Source organism: Rhinoderma darwinii, unplaced genomic scaffold, assembly GCF_050947455.1.
Source record: "Rhinoderma darwinii isolate aRhiDar2 unplaced genomic scaffold, aRhiDar2.hap1 Scaffold_500, whole genome shotgun sequence".
Classification (NCBI taxonomy): domain Eukaryota; kingdom Metazoa; phylum Chordata; class Amphibia; order Anura; family Rhinodermatidae; genus Rhinoderma; species Rhinoderma darwinii.
In genome coordinates this window covers 61,185-78,120 of record NW_027464047.1, presented here as the reverse complement: position 1 = coordinate 78,120, position 16,936 = coordinate 61,185, and the positions used below count along the sequence as shown (strand labels likewise).

At 47.8% G+C, this 16,936-nt stretch overlaps 12 non-coding genes across 12 annotated transcripts; all 12 read right to left on the bottom strand.

The window, feature by feature from the left end:
• Positions 1-207: 207 nt before the first annotated feature.
• LOC142720534 (U2 spliceosomal RNA) lies at positions 208-398 on the bottom strand. Its single transcript, XR_012873312.1, has one exon. It is a non-coding gene; the product is annotated as a U2 spliceosomal RNA (small nuclear RNA).
• Positions 399-1,690: 1,292 nt separating this feature from the next.
• LOC142720533 (U2 spliceosomal RNA) lies at positions 1,691-1,881 on the bottom strand. Its single transcript, XR_012873311.1, has one exon. It is a non-coding gene; the product is annotated as a U2 spliceosomal RNA (small nuclear RNA).
• A 1,292-nt stretch (positions 1,882-3,173) lies between these two features.
• LOC142720532 (U2 spliceosomal RNA) lies at positions 3,174-3,364 on the bottom strand. Its single transcript, XR_012873309.1, has one exon. It is a non-coding gene; the product is annotated as a U2 spliceosomal RNA (small nuclear RNA).
• A 1,288-nt stretch (positions 3,365-4,652) lies between these two features.
• On the bottom strand, positions 4,653-4,843 carry LOC142720664 (U2 spliceosomal RNA). The gene has a single exon (XR_012873440.1). It is a non-coding gene; the product is annotated as a U2 spliceosomal RNA (small nuclear RNA).
• A 1,281-nt stretch (positions 4,844-6,124) lies between these two features.
• LOC142720718 (U2 spliceosomal RNA) lies at positions 6,125-6,315 on the bottom strand. The gene has a single exon (XR_012873489.1). It is a non-coding gene; the product is annotated as a U2 spliceosomal RNA (small nuclear RNA).
• A 1,268-nt stretch (positions 6,316-7,583) lies between these two features.
• LOC142720717 (U2 spliceosomal RNA) lies at positions 7,584-7,774 on the bottom strand. Its single transcript, XR_012873488.1, has one exon. It is a non-coding gene; the product is annotated as a U2 spliceosomal RNA (small nuclear RNA).
• A 1,300-nt stretch (positions 7,775-9,074) lies between these two features.
• Positions 9,075-9,265, bottom strand: LOC142720716 (U2 spliceosomal RNA). Its single transcript, XR_012873487.1, has one exon. It is a non-coding gene; the product is annotated as a U2 spliceosomal RNA (small nuclear RNA).
• A 1,296-nt stretch (positions 9,266-10,561) lies between these two features.
• LOC142720713 (U2 spliceosomal RNA) lies at positions 10,562-10,752 on the bottom strand. The gene has a single exon (XR_012873486.1). It is a non-coding gene; the product is annotated as a U2 spliceosomal RNA (small nuclear RNA).
• A 1,284-nt stretch (positions 10,753-12,036) lies between these two features.
• Positions 12,037-12,227, bottom strand: LOC142720712 (U2 spliceosomal RNA). Its single transcript, XR_012873485.1, has one exon. It is a non-coding gene; the product is annotated as a U2 spliceosomal RNA (small nuclear RNA).
• A 1,280-nt stretch (positions 12,228-13,507) lies between these two features.
• Positions 13,508-13,698, bottom strand: LOC142720710 (U2 spliceosomal RNA). The gene has a single exon (XR_012873483.1). It is a non-coding gene; the product is annotated as a U2 spliceosomal RNA (small nuclear RNA).
• A 1,284-nt stretch (positions 13,699-14,982) lies between these two features.
• On the bottom strand, positions 14,983-15,173 carry LOC142720709 (U2 spliceosomal RNA). Its single transcript, XR_012873482.1, has one exon. It is a non-coding gene; the product is annotated as a U2 spliceosomal RNA (small nuclear RNA).
• Positions 15,174-16,453: 1,280 nt separating this feature from the next.
• Positions 16,454-16,644, bottom strand: LOC142720708 (U2 spliceosomal RNA). Its single transcript, XR_012873480.1, has one exon. It is a non-coding gene; the product is annotated as a U2 spliceosomal RNA (small nuclear RNA).
• Between the last annotated feature and the right edge of the window lie 292 nt (positions 16,645-16,936).

Below are 16,936 nucleotides of genomic sequence, written 5' to 3'. Positions count from 1 at the left end.
CCGGAAACACAGAAACACAGACGACACACAACAAGAGGTGGCAATCTATTCATTAATTGCATTTAATCAATGAGCTCATTATCACTCATGCATTGTCCAACAGGTGTTGAAATAATGGGATTAAAAGGGGAGATCCCTTCAGAAAGACAGAAACAATAGCAAAGACAAAAAACACTTTTGGAATCTGCTTTTAGTCAACACATAAGGAAAGGGTGCACCGGTCCTGGAAATACTGCAATACCAGGTCAATGCGTGGAGTGGACAGAGCAAGCTCTATTTCCATCTCCCTGTTCTAAAAATCCATTTAATATATGGTCCCCAGATAGGGGACGTATCAGATATTAAACTGATAAGAACAGATACTACACTTGATCTTAGCCAAAAGGCCGAGAAGCGATAACCCGAACGGGCCGCGCGTTGCCCGAGCCTGCCCGATACTGCTGTTCAGCCCTTGCAGCGATTCAGCCTACTTCTAGGCAATTCCATGGGGCCCTGCAGGCTCACACACTCACAGCTACACGGGAGGTGAATAAAGGCCGGAGAGGAAGCCAGACAGGATTTGCTTCTTTTGCTTGCACCACAATGCAGTGCTGAAAGAGGAGGAATCTACATAAAAACGCCTTCCTGGCAACGCCCAAATGCCCTGCTGCCATGCAGATAAACACTGGCAGCGGCAGCAAGTGCATGCCCACAGCCACCCCTTGTTCCTTCACACCTTGTATCAGCTGTAATCCAGTCCAGTCCAGTGCTGCCTGCTGAGCAGCACTGACCAACACTGCCTGGGCCCAGGCTTTTATCTCTGAGGCCCCATTATGATGTCAGAAAGCTGGCTCTGGAATCCTGAGGGCTCCACTATGACACGTGCAAAGTTCCGTCTGAACTTTATATAAGACGGTGAGGCTCAGTCAGTCACTCAGTGTTGCCTGAGAGGGCAACACTGCAACAGCCGGCCGCCAGGCTGTCTTTTTTTTGCACAGCTAGTTGCCTCCAGGAGGCCACAAGAGGGAGACAAGGGACTGCAAAATGGAAAATAGGCATCCACCAACTTTACAGACAACTTCTCCTTGCTCCTACAACCTCCATCCTTGCACAGTTTGTTATTCTTCTAGGTAACATAGTAACAAATCCAAATTGCTGCTCTCTTTGTAGGCAAGCAAGGCTTTGTTGCAACTGCAATTCTTACTTCTTCTTGAAATGTAGGGACGACAGTACATTCCATCACATCCATCTAGTGTACACAGGTAGGTCCATTGTGGCGGGCAGGCGAGCGGGCGGGCTGCTTTATTGGCTGTTTGCTGTTCCCCTACTCCACTCCACTATTTGACTGTTGTGCTGCATCAATCAATCAATCAATCAATCAATCAATCAATCAATCAATCAATCAATCAATCAGTGGCTGGCTCAGGTGCAGCTCTTTAACTTACCTAAAAGGGAGGGCGGAGAGAAGACAAGGAAGGTGAATGAGGTGTTCCAATGTGAAATGCCGGAAACACAGAAACACAGACGACACACAACAAGAGGTGGCAATCTATTCATTAATTGCATTTAATCAATGAGCTCATTATCACTCATGCATTGTCCAACAGGTGTTGAAATAATGGGATTAAAAGGGGAGATCCCTTCAGAAAGACAGAAACAATAGCAAAGACAAAAAACACTTTTGGAATCTGCTTTTAGTCAACACATAAGGAAAGGGTGCACCGGTCCTGGAAATACTGCAATACCAGGTCAATGCGTGGAGTGGACAGAGCAAGCTCTATTTCCATCTCCCTGTTCTAAAAATCCATTTAATATATGGTCCCCAGATAGGGGACGTATCAGATATTAAACTGATAAGAACAGATACTACACTTGATCTTAGCCAAAAGGCCGAGAAGCGATAACCCGAACGGGCCGCGCGTTGCCCGAGCCTGCCCGATACTGCTGTTCAGCCCTTGCAGCGATTCAGCCTACTTCTAGGCAATTCCATGGGGCCCTGCAGGCTCACACACTCACAGCTACACGGGAGGTGAATAAAGGCCGGAGAGGAAGCCAGACAGGATTTGCTTCTTTTGCTTGCACCACAATGCAGTGCTGAAAGAGGAGGAATCTACATAAAAACGCCTTCCTGGCAACGCCCAAATGCCCTGCTGCCATGCAGATAAACACTGGCAGCGGCAGCAAGTGCATGCCCACAGCCACCCCTTGTTCCTTCACACCTTGTATCAGCTGTAATCCAGTCCAGTCCAGTGCTGCCTGCTGAGCAGCACTGACCAACACTGCCTGGGCCCAGGCTTTTATCTCTGAGGCCCCATTATGATGTCAGAAAGCTGGCTCTGGAATCCTGAGGGCTCCACTATGACACGTGCAAAGTTCCGTCTGAACTTTATATAAGACGGTGAGGCTCAGTCAGTCACTCAGTGTTGCCTGAGAGGGCAACACTGCAACAGCCGGCCGCCAGGCTGTCTTTTTTTTGCACAGCTAGTTGCCTCCAGGAGGCCACAAGAGGGAGACAAGGGACTGCAAAATGGAAAATAGGCATCCACCAACTTTACAGACAACTTCTCCTTGCTCCTACAACCTCCATCCTTGCACAGTTTGTTATTCTTCTAGGTAACATAGTAACAAATCCAAATTGCTGCTCTCTTTGTAGGCAAGCAAGGCTTTGTTGCAACTGCAATTCTTACTTCTTCTTGAAATGTAGGGACGACAGTACATTCCATCACATCCATCTAGTGTACACAGGTAGGTCCATTGTGGCGGGCAGGCGAGCGGGCGGGCTGCTTTATTGGCTGTTTGCTGTTCCCCTACTCCACTCCACTATTTGACTGTTGTGCTGCATCAATCAATCAATCAATCAATCAATCAATCAATCAATCAATCAATCAATCAATCAGTGGCTGGCTCAGGTGCAGCTCTTTAACTTACCTAAAAGGGAGGGCGGAGAGAAGACAAGGAAGGTGAATGAGGTGTTCCAATGTGAAATGCCGGAAACACAGAAACACAGACGACACACAACAAGAGGTGGCAATCTATTCATTAATTGCATTTAATCAATGAGCTCATTATCACTCATGCATTGTCCAACAGGTGTTGAAATAATGGGATTAAAAGGGGAGATCCCTTCAGAAAGACAGAAACAATAGCAAAGACAAAAAACACTTTTGGAATCTGCTTTTAGTCAACACATAAGGAAAGGGTGCACCGGTCCTGGAAATACTGCAATACCAGGTCAATGCGTGGAGTGGACAGAGCAAGCTCTATTTCCATCTCCCTGTTCTAAAAATCCATTTAATATATGGTCCCCAGATAGGGGACGTATCAGATATTAAACTGATAAGAACAGATACTACACTTGATCTTAGCCAAAAGGCCGAGAAGCGATAACCCGAACGGGCCGCGCGTTGCCCGAGCCTGCCCGATACTGCTGTTCAGCCCTTGCAGCGATTCAGCCTACTTCTAGGCAATTCCATGGGGCCCTGCAGGCTCACACACTCACAGCTACACGGGAGGTGAATAAAGGCCGGAGAGGAAGCCAGACAGGATTTGCTTCTTTTGCTTGCACCACAATGCAGTGCTGAAAGAGGAGGAATCTACATAAAAACGCCTTCCTGGCAACGCCCAAATGCCCTGCTGCCATGCAGATAAACACTGGCAGCGGCAGCAAGTGCATGCCCACAGCCACCCCTTGTTCCTTCACACCTTGTATCAGCTGTAATCCAGTCCAGTCCAGTGCTGCCTGCTGAGCAGCACTGACCAACACTGCCTGGGCCCAGGCTTTTATCTCTGAGGCCCCATTATGATGTCAGAAAGCTGGCTCTGGAATCCTGAGGGCTCCACTATGACACGTGCAAAGTTCCGTCTGAACTTTATATAAGACGGTGAGGCTCAGTCAGTCACTCAGTGTTGCCTGAGAGGGCAACACTGCAACAGCCGGCCGCCAGGCTGTCTTTTTTTTGCACAGCTAGTTGCCTCCAGGAGGCCACAAGAGGGAGACAAGGGACTGCAAAATGGAAAATAGGCATCCACCAACTTTACAGACAACTTCTCCTTGCTCCTACAACCTCCATCCTTGCACAGTTTGTTATTCTTCTAGGTAACATAGTAACAAATCCAAATTGCTGCTCTCTTTGTAGGCAAGCAAGGCTTTGTTGCAACTGCAATTCTTACTTCTTCTTGAAATGTAGGGACGACAGTACATTCCATCACATCCATCTAGTGTACACAGGTAGGTCCATTGTGGCGGGCAGGCGAGCGGGCGGGCTGCTTTATTGGCTGTTTGCTGTTCCCCTACTCCACTCCACTATTTGACTGTTGTGCTGCATCAATCAATCAATCAATCAATCAATCAATCAATCAATCAATCAATCAATCAGTGGCTGGCTCAGGTGCAGCTCTTTAACTTACCTAAAAGGGAGGGCGGAGAGAAGACAAGGAAGGTGAATGAGGTGTTCCAATGTGAAATGCCGGAAACACAGAAACACAGACGACACACAACAAGAGGTGGCAATCTATTCATTAATTGCATTTAATCAATGAGCTCATTATCACTCATGCATTGTCCAACAGGTGTTGAAATAATGGGATTAAAAGGGGAGATCCCTTCAGAAAGACAGAAACAATAGCAAAGACAAAAAACACTTTTGGAATCTGCTTTTAGTCAACACATAAGGAAAGGGTGCACCGGTCCTGGAAATACTGCAATACCAGGTCAATGCGTGTAGTAGACAGAGCAAGCTCTATTTCCATCTCCCTGTTCTAAAAATCCATTTAATATATGGTCCCCAGATAGGGGACGTATCAGATATTAAACTGATAAGAACAGATACTACACTTGATCTTAGCCAAAAGGCCGAGAAGCGATAACCCGAACGGGCCGCGCGTTGCCCGAGCCTGCCCGATACTGCTGTTCAGCCCTTGCAGCGATTCAGCCTACTTCTAGGCAATTCCATGGGGCCCTGCAGGCTCACACACTCACAGCTACACGGGAGGTGAATAAAGGCCGGAGAGGAAGCCAGACAGGATTTGCTTCTTTTGCTTGCACCACAATGCAGTGCTGAAAGAGGAGGAATCTACATAAAAACGCCTTCCTGGCAACGCCCAAATGCCCTGCTGCCATGCAGATGAACACTGGCAGCGGCAGCAAGTGCATGCCCACAGCCACCCCTTGTTCCTTCACACCTTGTATCAGCTGTAATCCAGTCCAGTCCAGTGCTGCCTGCTGAGCAGCACTGACCAACACTGCCTGGGCCCAGGCTTTTATCTCTGAGGCCCCATTATGATGTCAGAAAGCTGGCTCTGGAATCCTGAGGGCTCCACTATGACACGTGCAAAGTTCCGTCTGAACTTTATATAAGACGGTGAGGCTCAGTCAGTCACTCAGTGTTGCCTGAGAGGGCAACACTGCAACAGCCGGCCGCCAGGCTGTCTTTTTTTTGCACAGCTAGTTGCCTCCAGGAGGCCACAAGAGGGAGACAAGGGACTGCAAAATGGAAAATAGGCATCCACCAACTTTACAGACAACTTCTCCTTGCTCCTACAACCTCCATCCTTGCACAGTTTGTTATTCTTCTAGGTAACATAGTAACAAATCCAAATTGCTGCTCTCTTTGTAGGCAAGCAAGGCTTTGTTGCAACTGCAATTCTTACTTCTTGAAATGTAGGGACGACAGTACATTCCATCACATCCATCTAGTGTACACAGGTAGGTCCATTGTGGCGGGCAGGCGAGCGGGCGGGCTGCTTTATTGGCTGTTTGCTGTTCCCCTACTCCACTCCACTATTTGACTGTTGTGCTGCATCAATCAATCAATCAATCAATCAATCAATCAATCAATCAATCAATCAGTGGCTGGCTCAGGTGCAGCTCTTTAACTTACCTAAAAGGGAGGGCGGAGAGAAGACAAGGAAGGTGAATGAGGTGTTCCAATGTGAAATGCCGGAAACACAGAAACACAGACGACACACAACAAGAGGTGGCAATCTATTCATTAATTGCATTTAATCAATGAGCTCATTATCACTCATGCATTGTCCAACAGGTGTTGAAATAATGGGATTAAAAGGGGAGATCCCTTCAGAAAGACAGAAACAATAGCAAAGACAAAAAACACTTTTGGAATCTGCTTTTAGTCAACACATAAGGAAAGGGTGCACCGGTCCTGGAAATACTGCAATACCAGGTCAATGCGTGGAGTGGACAGAGCAAGCTCTATTTCCATCTCCCTGTTCTAAAAATCCATTTAATATATGGTCCCCAGATAGGGGACGTATCAGATATTAAACTGATAAGAACAGATACTACACTTGATCTTAGCCAAAAGGCCGAGAAGCGATAACCCGAACGGGCCGCGCGTTGCCCGAGCCTGCCCGATACTGCTGTTCAGCCCTTGCAGCGATTCAGCCTACTTCTAGGCAATTCCATGGGGCCCTGCAGGCTCACACACTCACAGCTACACGGGAGGTGAATAAAGGCCGGAGAGGAAGCCAGACAGGATTTGCTTCTTTTGCTTGCACCACAATGCAGTGCTGAAAGAGGAGGAATCTACATAAAAACGCCTTCCTGGCAACGCCCAAATGCCCTGCTGCCATGCAGATAAACACTGGCAGCGGCAGCAAGTGCATGCCCACAGCCACCCCTTGTTCCTTCACACCTTGTATCAGCTGTAATCCAGTCCAGTCCAGTGCTGCCTGCTGAGCAGCACTGACCAACACTGCCTGGGCCCAGGCTTTTATCTCTGAGGCCCCATTATGATGTCAGAAAGCTGGCTCTGGAATCCTGAGGGCTCCACTATGACACGTGCAAAGTTCCGTCTGAACTTTATATAAGACGGTGAGGCTCAGTCAGTCACTCAGTGTTGCCTGAGAGGGCAACACTGCAACAGCCGGCCGCCAGGCTGTCTTTTTTTTGCACAGCTAGTTGCCTCCAGGAGGCCACAAGAGGGAGACAAGGGACTGCAAAATGGAAAATAGGCATCCACCAACTTTACAGACAACTTCTCCTTGCTCCTACAACCTCCATCCTTGCACAGTTTGTTATTCTTCTAGGTAACATAGTAACAAATCCAAATTGCTGCTCTCTTTGTAGGCAAGCAAGGCTTTGTTGCAACTGCAATTCTTACTTCTTCTTGAAATGTAGGGACGACAGTACATTCCATCACATCCATCTAGTGTACACAGGTAGGTCCATTGTGGCGGGCAGGCGAGCGGGCGGGCTGCTTTATTGGCTGTTTGCTGTTCCCCTACTCCACTCCACTATTTGACTGTTGTGCTGCATCAATCAATCAATCAATCAATCAATCAATCAGTGGCTGGCTCAGGTGCAGCTCTTTAACTTACCTAAAAGGGAGGGCGGAGAGAAGACAAGGAAGGTGAATGAGGTGTTCCAATGTGAAATGCCGGAAACACAGAAACACAGACGACACACAACAAGAGGTGGCAATCTATTCATTAATTGCATTTAATCAATGAGCTCATTATCACTCATGCATTGTCCAACAGGTGTTGAAATAATGGGATTAAAAGGGGAGATCCCTTCAGAAAGACAGAAACAATAGCAAAGACAAAAAACACTTTTGGAATCTGCTTTTAGTCAACACATAAGGAAAGGGTGCACCGGTCCTGGAAATACTGCAATACCAGGTCAATGCGTGGAGTGGACAGAGCAAGCTCTATTTCCATCTCCCTGTTCTAAAAATCCATTTAATATATGGTCCCCAGATAGGGGACGTATCAGATATTAAACTGATAAGAACAGATACTACACTTGATCTTAGCCAAAAGGCCGAGAAGCGATAACCCGAACGGGCCGCGCGTTGCCCGAGCCTGCCCGATACTGCTGTTCAGCCCTTGCAGCGATTCAGCCTACTTCTAGGCAATTCCATGGGGCCCTGCAGGCTCACACACTCACAGCTACACGGGAGGTGAATAAAGGCCGGAGAGGAAGCCAGACAGGATTTGCTTCTTTTGCTTGCACCACAATGCAGTGCTGAAAGAGGAGGAATCGACATAAAAACGCCTTCCTGGCAACGCCCAAATGCCCTGCTGCCATGCAGATAAACACTGGCAGCGGCAGCAAGTGCATGCCCACAGCCACCCCTTGTTCCTTCACACCTTGTATCAGCTGTAATCCAGTCCAGTCCAGTGCTGCCTGCTGAGCAGCACTGACCAACACTGCCTGGGCCCAGGCTTTTATCTCTGAGGCCCCATTATGATGTCAGAAAGCTGGCTCTGGAATCCTGAGGGCTCCACTATGACACGTGCAAAGTTCCGTCTGAACTTTATATAAGACGGTGAGGCTCAGTCAGTCACTCAGTGTTGCCTGAGAGGGCAACACTGCAACAGCCGGCCGCCAGGCTGTCTTTTTTTTGCACAGCTAGTTGCCTCCAGGAGGCCACAAGAGGGAGACAAGGGACTGCAAAATGGAAAATAGGCATCCACCAACTTTACAGACAACTTCTCCTTGCTCCTACAACCTCCATCCTTGCACAGTTTGTTATTCTTCTAGGTAACATAGTAACAAATCCAAATTGCTGCTCTCTTTGTAGGCAAGCAAGGCTTTGTTGCAACTGCAATTCTTACTTCTTCTTGAAATGTAGGGACGACAGTACATTCCATCACATCCATCTAGTGTACACAGGTAGGTCCATTGTGGCGGGCAGGCGAGCGGGCGGGCTGCTTTATTGGCTGTTTGCTGTTCCCCTACTCCACTCCACTATTTGACTGTTGTGCTGCATCAATCAATCAATCAATCAATCAATCAATCAATCAATCAATCAATCAATCAATCAATCAATCAGTGGCTGGCTCAGGTGCAGCTCTTTAACTTACCTAAAAGGGAGGGCGGAGAGAAGACAAGGAAGGTGAATGAGGTGTTTTAATGTGAAATGCCGGAAACACAGAAACACAGACGACACACAACAAGAGGTGGCAATCTATTCATTAATTGCATTTAATCAATGAGCTCATTATCACTCATGCATTGTCCAACAGGTGTTGAAATAATGGGATTAAAAGGGGAGATCCCTTCAGAAAGACAGAAACAATAGCAAAGACAAAAAACACTTTTGGAATCTGCTTTTAGTCAACACATAAGGAAAGGGTGCACCGGTCCTGGAAATACTGCAATACCAGGTCAATGCGTGGAGTGGACAGAGCAAGCTCTATTTCCATCTCCCTGTTCTAAAAATCCATTTAATATATGGTCCCCAGATAGGGGACGTATCAGATATTAAACTGATAAGAACAGATACTACACTTGATCTTAGCCAAAAGGCCGAGAAGCGATAACCCGAACGGGCCGCGCGTTGCCCGAGCCTGCCCGATACCGCTGTTCAGCCCTTGCAGCGATTCAGCCTACTTCTAGGCAATTCCATGGGGCCCTGCAGGCTCACACACTCACAGCTACACGGGAGGTGAATAAAGGCCGGAGAGGAAGCCAGACAGGATTTGCTTCTTTTGCTTGCACCACAATGCAGTGCTGAAAGAGGAGGAATCTACATAAAAACGCCTTCCTGGCAACGCCCAAATGCCCTGCTGCCATGCAGATAAACACTGGCAGCGGCAGCAAGTGCATGCCCACAGCCACCCCTTGTTCCTTCACACCTTGTATCAGCTGTAATCCAGTCCAGTCCAGTGCTGCCTGCTGAGCAGCACTGACCAACACTGCCTGGGCCCAGGCTTTTATCTCTGAGGCCCCATTATGATGTCAGAAAGCTGGCTCTGGAATCCTGAGGGCTCCACTATGACACGTGCAAAGTTCCGTCTGAACTTTATATAAGACGGTGAGGCTCAGTCAGTCACTCAGTGTTGCCTGAGAGGGCAACACTGCAACAGCCGGCCGCCAGGCTGTCTTTTTTTTGCACAGCTAGTTGCCTCCAGGAGGCCACAAGAGGGAGACAAGGGACTGCAAAATGGAAAATAGGCATCCACCAACTTTACAGACAACTTCTCCTTGCTCCTACAACCTCCATCCTTGCACAGTTTGTTATTCTTCTAGGTAACATAGTAACAAATCCAAATTGCTGCTCTCTTTGTAGGCAAGCAAGGCTTTGTTGCAACTGCAATTCTTACTTCTTCTTGAAATGTAGGGACGACAGTACATTCCATCACATCCATCTAGTGTACACAGGTAGGTCCATTGTGGCGGGCAGGCGAGCGGGCGGGCTGCTTTATTGGCTGTTTGCTGTTCCCCTACTCCACTCCACTATTTGACTGTTGTGCTGCATCAATCAATCAATCAATCAATCAATCAATCAATCAATCAATCAATCAATCAATCAATCAGTGGCTGGCTCAGGTGCAGCTCTTTAACTTACCTAAAAGGGAGGGCGGAGAGAAGACAAGGAAGGTGAATGAGGTGTTCCAATGTGAAATGCCGGAAACACAGAAACACAGACGACACACAACAAGAGGTGGCAATCTATTCATTAATTGCATTTAATCAATGAGCTCATTATCACTCATGCATTGTCCAACAGGTGTTGAAATAATGGGATTAAAAGGGGAGATCCCTTCAGAAAGACAGAAACAATAGCAAAGACAAAAAACACTTTTGGAATCTGCTTTTAGTCAACACATAAGGAAAGGGTGCACCGGTCCTGGAAATACTGCAATACCAGGTCAATGCGTGGAGTGGACAGAGCAAGCTCTATTTCCATCTCCCTGTTCTAAAAATCCATTTAATATATGGTCCCCAGATAGGGGACGTATCAGATATTAAACTGATAAGAACAGATACTACACTTGATCTTAGCCAAAAGGCCGAGAAGCGATAACCCGAACGGGCCGCGCGTTGCCCGAGCCTGCCCGATACTGCTGTTCAGCCCTTGCAGCGATTCAGCCTACTTCTAGGCAATTCCATGGGGCCCTGCAGGCTCACACACTCACAGCTACACGGGAGGTGAATAAAGGCCGGAGAGGAAGCCAGACAGGATTTGCTTCTTTTGCTTGCACCACAATGCAGTGCTGAAAGAGGAGGAATCTACATAAAAACGCCTTCCTGGCAACGCCCAAATGCCCTGCTGCCATGCAGATAAACACTGGCAGCGGCAGCAAGTGCATGCCCACAGCCACCCCTTGTTCCTTCACACCTTGTATCAGCTGTAATCCAGTCCAGTCCAGTGCTGCCTGCTGAGCAGCACTGACCAACACTGCCTGGGCCCAGGCTTTTATCTCTGAGGCCCCATTATGATGTCAGAAAGCTGGCTCTGGAATCCTGAGGGCTCCACTATGACACGTGCAAAGTTCCGTCTGAACTTTATATAAGACGGTGAGGCTCAGTCAGTCACTCAGTGTTGCCTGAGAGGGCAACACTGCAACAGCCGGCCGCCAGGCTGTCTTTTTTTTGCACAGCTAGTTGCCTCCAGGAGGCCACAAGAGGGAGACAAGGGACTGCAAAATGGAAAATAGGCATCCACCAACTTTACAGACAACTTCTCCTTGCTCCTACAACCTCCATCCTTGCACAGTTTGTTATTCTTCTAGGTAACATAGTAACAAATCCAAATTGCTGCTCTCTTTGTAGGCAAGCAAGGCTTTGTTGCAACTGCAATTCTTACTTCTTCTTGAAATGTAGGGACGACAGTACATTCCATCACATCCATCTAGTGTACACAGGTAGGTCCATTGTGGCGGGCAGGCGAGCGGGCGGGCTGCTTTATTGGCTGTTTGCTGTTCCCCTACTCCACTCCACTATTTGACTGTTGTGCTGCATCAATCAATCAATCAATCAATCAATCAATCAATCAATCAATCAATCAGTGGCTGGCTCAGGTGCAGCTCTTTAACTTACCTAAAAGGGAGGGCGGAGAGAAGACAAGGAAGGTGAATGAGGTGTTCCAATGTGAAATGCCGGAAACACAGAAACACAGACGACACACAACAAGAGGTGGCAATCTATTCATTAATTGCATTTAATCAATGAGCTCATTATCACTCATGCATTGTCCAACAGGTGTTGAAATAATGGGATTAAAAGGGGAGATCCCTTCAGAAAGACAGAAACAATAGCAAAGACAAAAAACACTTTTGGAATCTGCTTTTAGTCAACACATAAGGAAAGGGTGCACCGGTCCTGGAAATACTGCAATACCAGGTCAATGCGTGGAGTGGACAGAGCAAGCTCTATTTCCATCTCCCTGTTCTAAAAATCCATTTAATATATGGTCCCCAGATAGGGGACGTATCAGATATTAAACTGATAAGAACAGATACTACACTTGATCTTAGCCAAAAGGCCGAGAAGCGATAACCCGAACGGGCCGCGCGTTGCCCGAGCCTGCCCGATACTGCTGTTCAGCCCTTGCAGCGATTCAGCCTACTTCTAGGCAATTCCATGGGGCCCTGCAGGCTCACACACTCACAGCTACACGGGAGGTGAATAAAGGCCGGAGAGGAAGCCAGACAGGATTTGCTTCTTTTGCTTGCACCACAATGCAGTGCTGAAAGAGGAGGAATCTACATAAAAACGCCTTCCTGGCAACGCCCAAATGCCCTGCTGCCATGCAGATAAACACTGGCAGCGGCAGCAAGTGCATGCCCACAGCCACCCCTTGTTCCTTCACACCTTGTATCAGCTGTAATCCAGTCCAGTCCAGTGCTGCCTGCTGAGCAGCACTGACCAACACTGCCTGGGCCCAGGCTTTTATCTCTGAGGCCCCATTATGATGTCAGAAAGCTGGCTCTGGAATCCTGAGGGCTCCACTATGACACGTGCAAAGTTCCGTCTGAACTTTATATAAGACGGTGAGGCTCAGTCAGTCACTCAGTGTTGCCTGAGAGGGCAACACTGCAACAGCCGGCCGCCAGGCTGTCTTTTTTTTGCACAGCTAGTTGCCTCCAGGAGGCCACAAGAGGGAGACAAGGGACTGCAAAATGGAAAATAGGCATCCACCAACTTTACAGACAACTTCTCCTTGCTCCTACAACCTCCATCCTTGCACAGTTTGTTATTCTTCTAGGTAACATAGTAACAAATCCAAATTGCTGCTCTCTTTGTAGGCAAGCAAGGCTTTGTTGCAACTGCAATTCTTACTTCTTCTTGAAATGTAGGGACGACAGTACATTCCATCACATCCATCTAGTGTACACAGGTAGGTCCATTGTGGCGGGCAGGCGAGCGGGCGGGCTGCTTTATTGGCTGTTTGCTGTTCCCCTACTCCACTCCACTATTTGACTGTTGTGCTGCATCAATCAATCAATCAATCAATCAATCAATCAATCAATCAATCAGTGGCTGGCTCAGGTGCAGCTCTTTAACTTACCTAAAAGGGAGGGCGGAGAGAAGACAAGGAAGGTGAATGAGGTGTTCCAATGTGAAATGCCGGAAACACAGAAACACAGACGACACACAACAAGAGGTGGCAATCTATTCATTAATTGCATTTAATCAATGAGCTCATTATCACTCATGCATTGTCCAACAGGTGTTGAAATAATGGGATTAAAAGGGGAGATCCCTTCAGAAAGACAGAAACAATAGCAAAGACAAAAAACACTTTTGGAATCTGCTTTTAGTCAACACATAAGGAAAGGGTGCACCGGTCCTGGAAATACTGCAATACCAGGTCAATGCGTGGAGTGGACAGAGCAAGCTCTATTTCCATCTCCCTGTTCTAAAAATCCATTTAATATATGGTCCCCAGATAGGGGACGTATCAGATATTAAACTGATAAGAACAGATACTACACTTGATCTTAGCCAAAAGGCCGAGAAGCGATAACCCGAACGGGCCGCGCGTTGCCCGAGCCTGCCCGATACTGCTGTTCAGCCCTTGCAGCGATTCAGCCTACTTCTAGGCAATTCCATGGGGCCCTGCAGGCTCACACACTCACAGCTACACGGGAGGTGAATAAAGGCCGGAGAGGAAGCCAGACAGGATTTGCTTCTTTTGCTTGCACCACAATGCAGTGCTGAAAGAGGAGGAATCTACATAAAAACGCCTTCCTGGCAACGCCCAAATGCCCTGCTGCCATGCAGATAAACACTGGCAGCGGCAGCAAGTGCATGCCCACAGCCACCCCTTGTTCCTTCACACCTTGTATCAGCTGTAATCCAGTCCAGTCCAGTGCTGCCTGCTGAGCAGCACTGACCAACACTGCCTGGGCCCAGGCTTTTATCTCTGAGGCCCCATTATGATGTCAGAAAGCTGGCTCTGGAATCCTGAGGGCTCCACTATGACACGTGCAAAGTTCCGTCTGAACTTTATATAAGACGGTGAGGCTCAGTCAGTCACTCAGTGTTGCCTGAGAGGGCAACACTGCAACAGCCGGCCGCCAGGCTGTCTTTTTTTTGCACAGCTAGTTGCCTCCAGGAGGCCACAAGAGGGAGACAAGGGACTGCAAAATGGAAAATAGGCATCCACCAACTTTACAGACAACTTCTCCTTGCTCCTACAACCTCCATCCTTGCACAGTTTGTTATTCTTCTAGGTAACATAGTAACAAATCCAAATTGCTGCTCTCTTTGTAGGCAAGCAAGGCTTTGTTGCAACTGCAATTCTTACTTCTTCTTGAAATGTAGGGACGACAGTACATTCCATCACATCCATCTAGTGTACACAGGTAGGTCCATTGTGGCGGGCAGGCGAGCGGGCGGGCTGCTTTATTGGCTGTTTGCTGTTCCCCTACTCCACTCCACTATTTGACTGTTGTGCTGCATCAATCAATCAATCAATCAATCAATCAATCAATCAATCAATCAATCAGTGGCTGGCTCAGGTGCAGCTCTTTAACTTACCTAAAAGGGAGGGCGGAGAGAAGACAAGGAAGGTGAATGAGGTGTTCCAATGTGAAATGCCGGAAACACAGAAACACAGACGACACACAACAAGAGGTGGCAATCTATTCATTAATTGCATTTAATCAATGAGCTCATTATCACTCATGCATTGTCCAACAGGTGTTGAAATAATGGGATTAAAAGGGGAGATCCCTTCAGAAAGACAGAAACAATAGCAAAGACAAAAAACACTTTTGGAATCTGCTTTTAGTCAACACATAAGGAAAGGGTGCACCGGTCCTGGAAATACTGCAATACCAGGTCAATGCGTGGAGTGGACAGAGCAAGCTCTATTTCCATCTCCCTGTTCTAAAAATCCATTTAATATATGGTCCCCAGATAGGGGACGTATCAGATATTAAACTGATAAGAACAGATACTACACTTGATCTTAGCCAAAAGGCCGAGAAGCGATAACCCGAACGGGCCGCGCGTTGCCCGAGCCTGCCCGATACTGCTGTTCAGCCCTTGCAGCGATTCAGCCTACTTCTAGGCAATTCCATGGGGCCCTGCAGGCTCACACACTCACAGCTACACGGGAGGTGAATAAAGGCCGGAGAGGAAGCCAGACAGGATTTGCTTCTTTTGCTTGCACCACAATGCAGTGCTGAAAGAGGAGGAATCTACATAAAAACGCCTTCCTGGCAACGCCCAAATGCCCTGCTGCCATGCAGATAAACACTGGCAGCGGCAGCAAGTGCATGCCCACAGCCACCCCTTGTTCCTTCACACCTTGTATCAGCTGTAATCCAGTCCAGTCCAGTGCTGCCTGCTGAGCAGCACTGACCAACACTGCCTGGGCCCAGGCTTTTATCTCTGAGGCCCCATTATGATGTCAGAAAGCTGGCTCTGGAATCCTGAGGGCTCCACTATGACACGTGCAAAGTTCCGTCTGAACTTTATATAAGACGGTGAGGCTCAGTCAGTCACTCAGTGTTGCCTGAGAGGGCAACACTGCAACAGCCGGCCGCCAGGCTGTCTTTTTTTTGCACAGCTAGTTGCCTCCAGGAGGCCACAAGAAGGAGACAAGGGACTGCAAAATGGAAAATAGGCATCCACCAACTTTACAGACAACTTCTCCTTGCTCCTACAACCTCCATCCTTGCACAGTTTGTTATTCTTCTAGGTAACATAGTAACAAATCCAAATTGCTGCTCTCTTTGTAGGCAAGCAAGGCTTTGTTGCAACTGCAATTCTTACTTCTTCTTGAAATGTAGGGACGACAGTACATTCCATCACATCCATCTAGTGTACACAGGTAGGTCCATTGTGGCGGGCAGGCGAGCGGGCGGGCTGCTTTATTGGCTGTTTGCTGTTCCCCTACTCCACTCCACTATTTGACTGTTGTGCTGCATCAATCAATCAATCAATCAATCAATCAATCAATCAATCAATCAGTGGCTGGCTCAGGTGCAGCTCTTTAACTTACCTAAAAGGGAGGGCGGAGAGAAGACAAGGAAGGTGAATGAGGTGTTCCAATGTGAAATGCCGGAAACACAGAAACACAGACGACACACAACAAGAGGTGGCAATCTATTCATTAATTGCATTTAATCAATGAGCTCATTATCACTCATGCATTGTCCAACAGGTGTTGAAATAATGGGATTAAAAGGGGAGATCCCTTCAGAAAGACAGAAACAATAGCAAAGACAAAAAACACTTTTGGAATCTGCTTTTAGTCAACACATAAGGAAAGGGTGCACCGGTCCTGGAAATACTGCAATACCAGGTCAATGCGTGGAGTGGACAGAGCAAGCTCTATTTCCATCTCCCTGTTCTAAAAATCCATTTAATATATGGTCCCCAGATAGGGGACGTATCAGATATTAAACTGATAAGAACAGATACTACACTTGATCTTAGCCAAAAGGCCGAGAAGCGATAACCCGAACGGGCCGCGCGTTGCCCGAGCCTGCCCGATACTGCTGTTCAGCCCTTGCAGCGATTCAGCCTACTTCTAGGCAATTCCATGGGGCCCTGCAGGCTCACACACTCACAGCTACACGGGAGGTGAATAAAGGCCGGAGAGGAAGCCAGACAGGATTTGCTTCTTTTGCTTGCACCACAATGCAGTGCTGAAAGAGGAGGAATCTACATAAAAACGCCTTCCTGGCAACGCCCAAATGCCCTGCTGACATGCAGATAAACACTGGCAGCGGCAGCAAGTGCATGCCC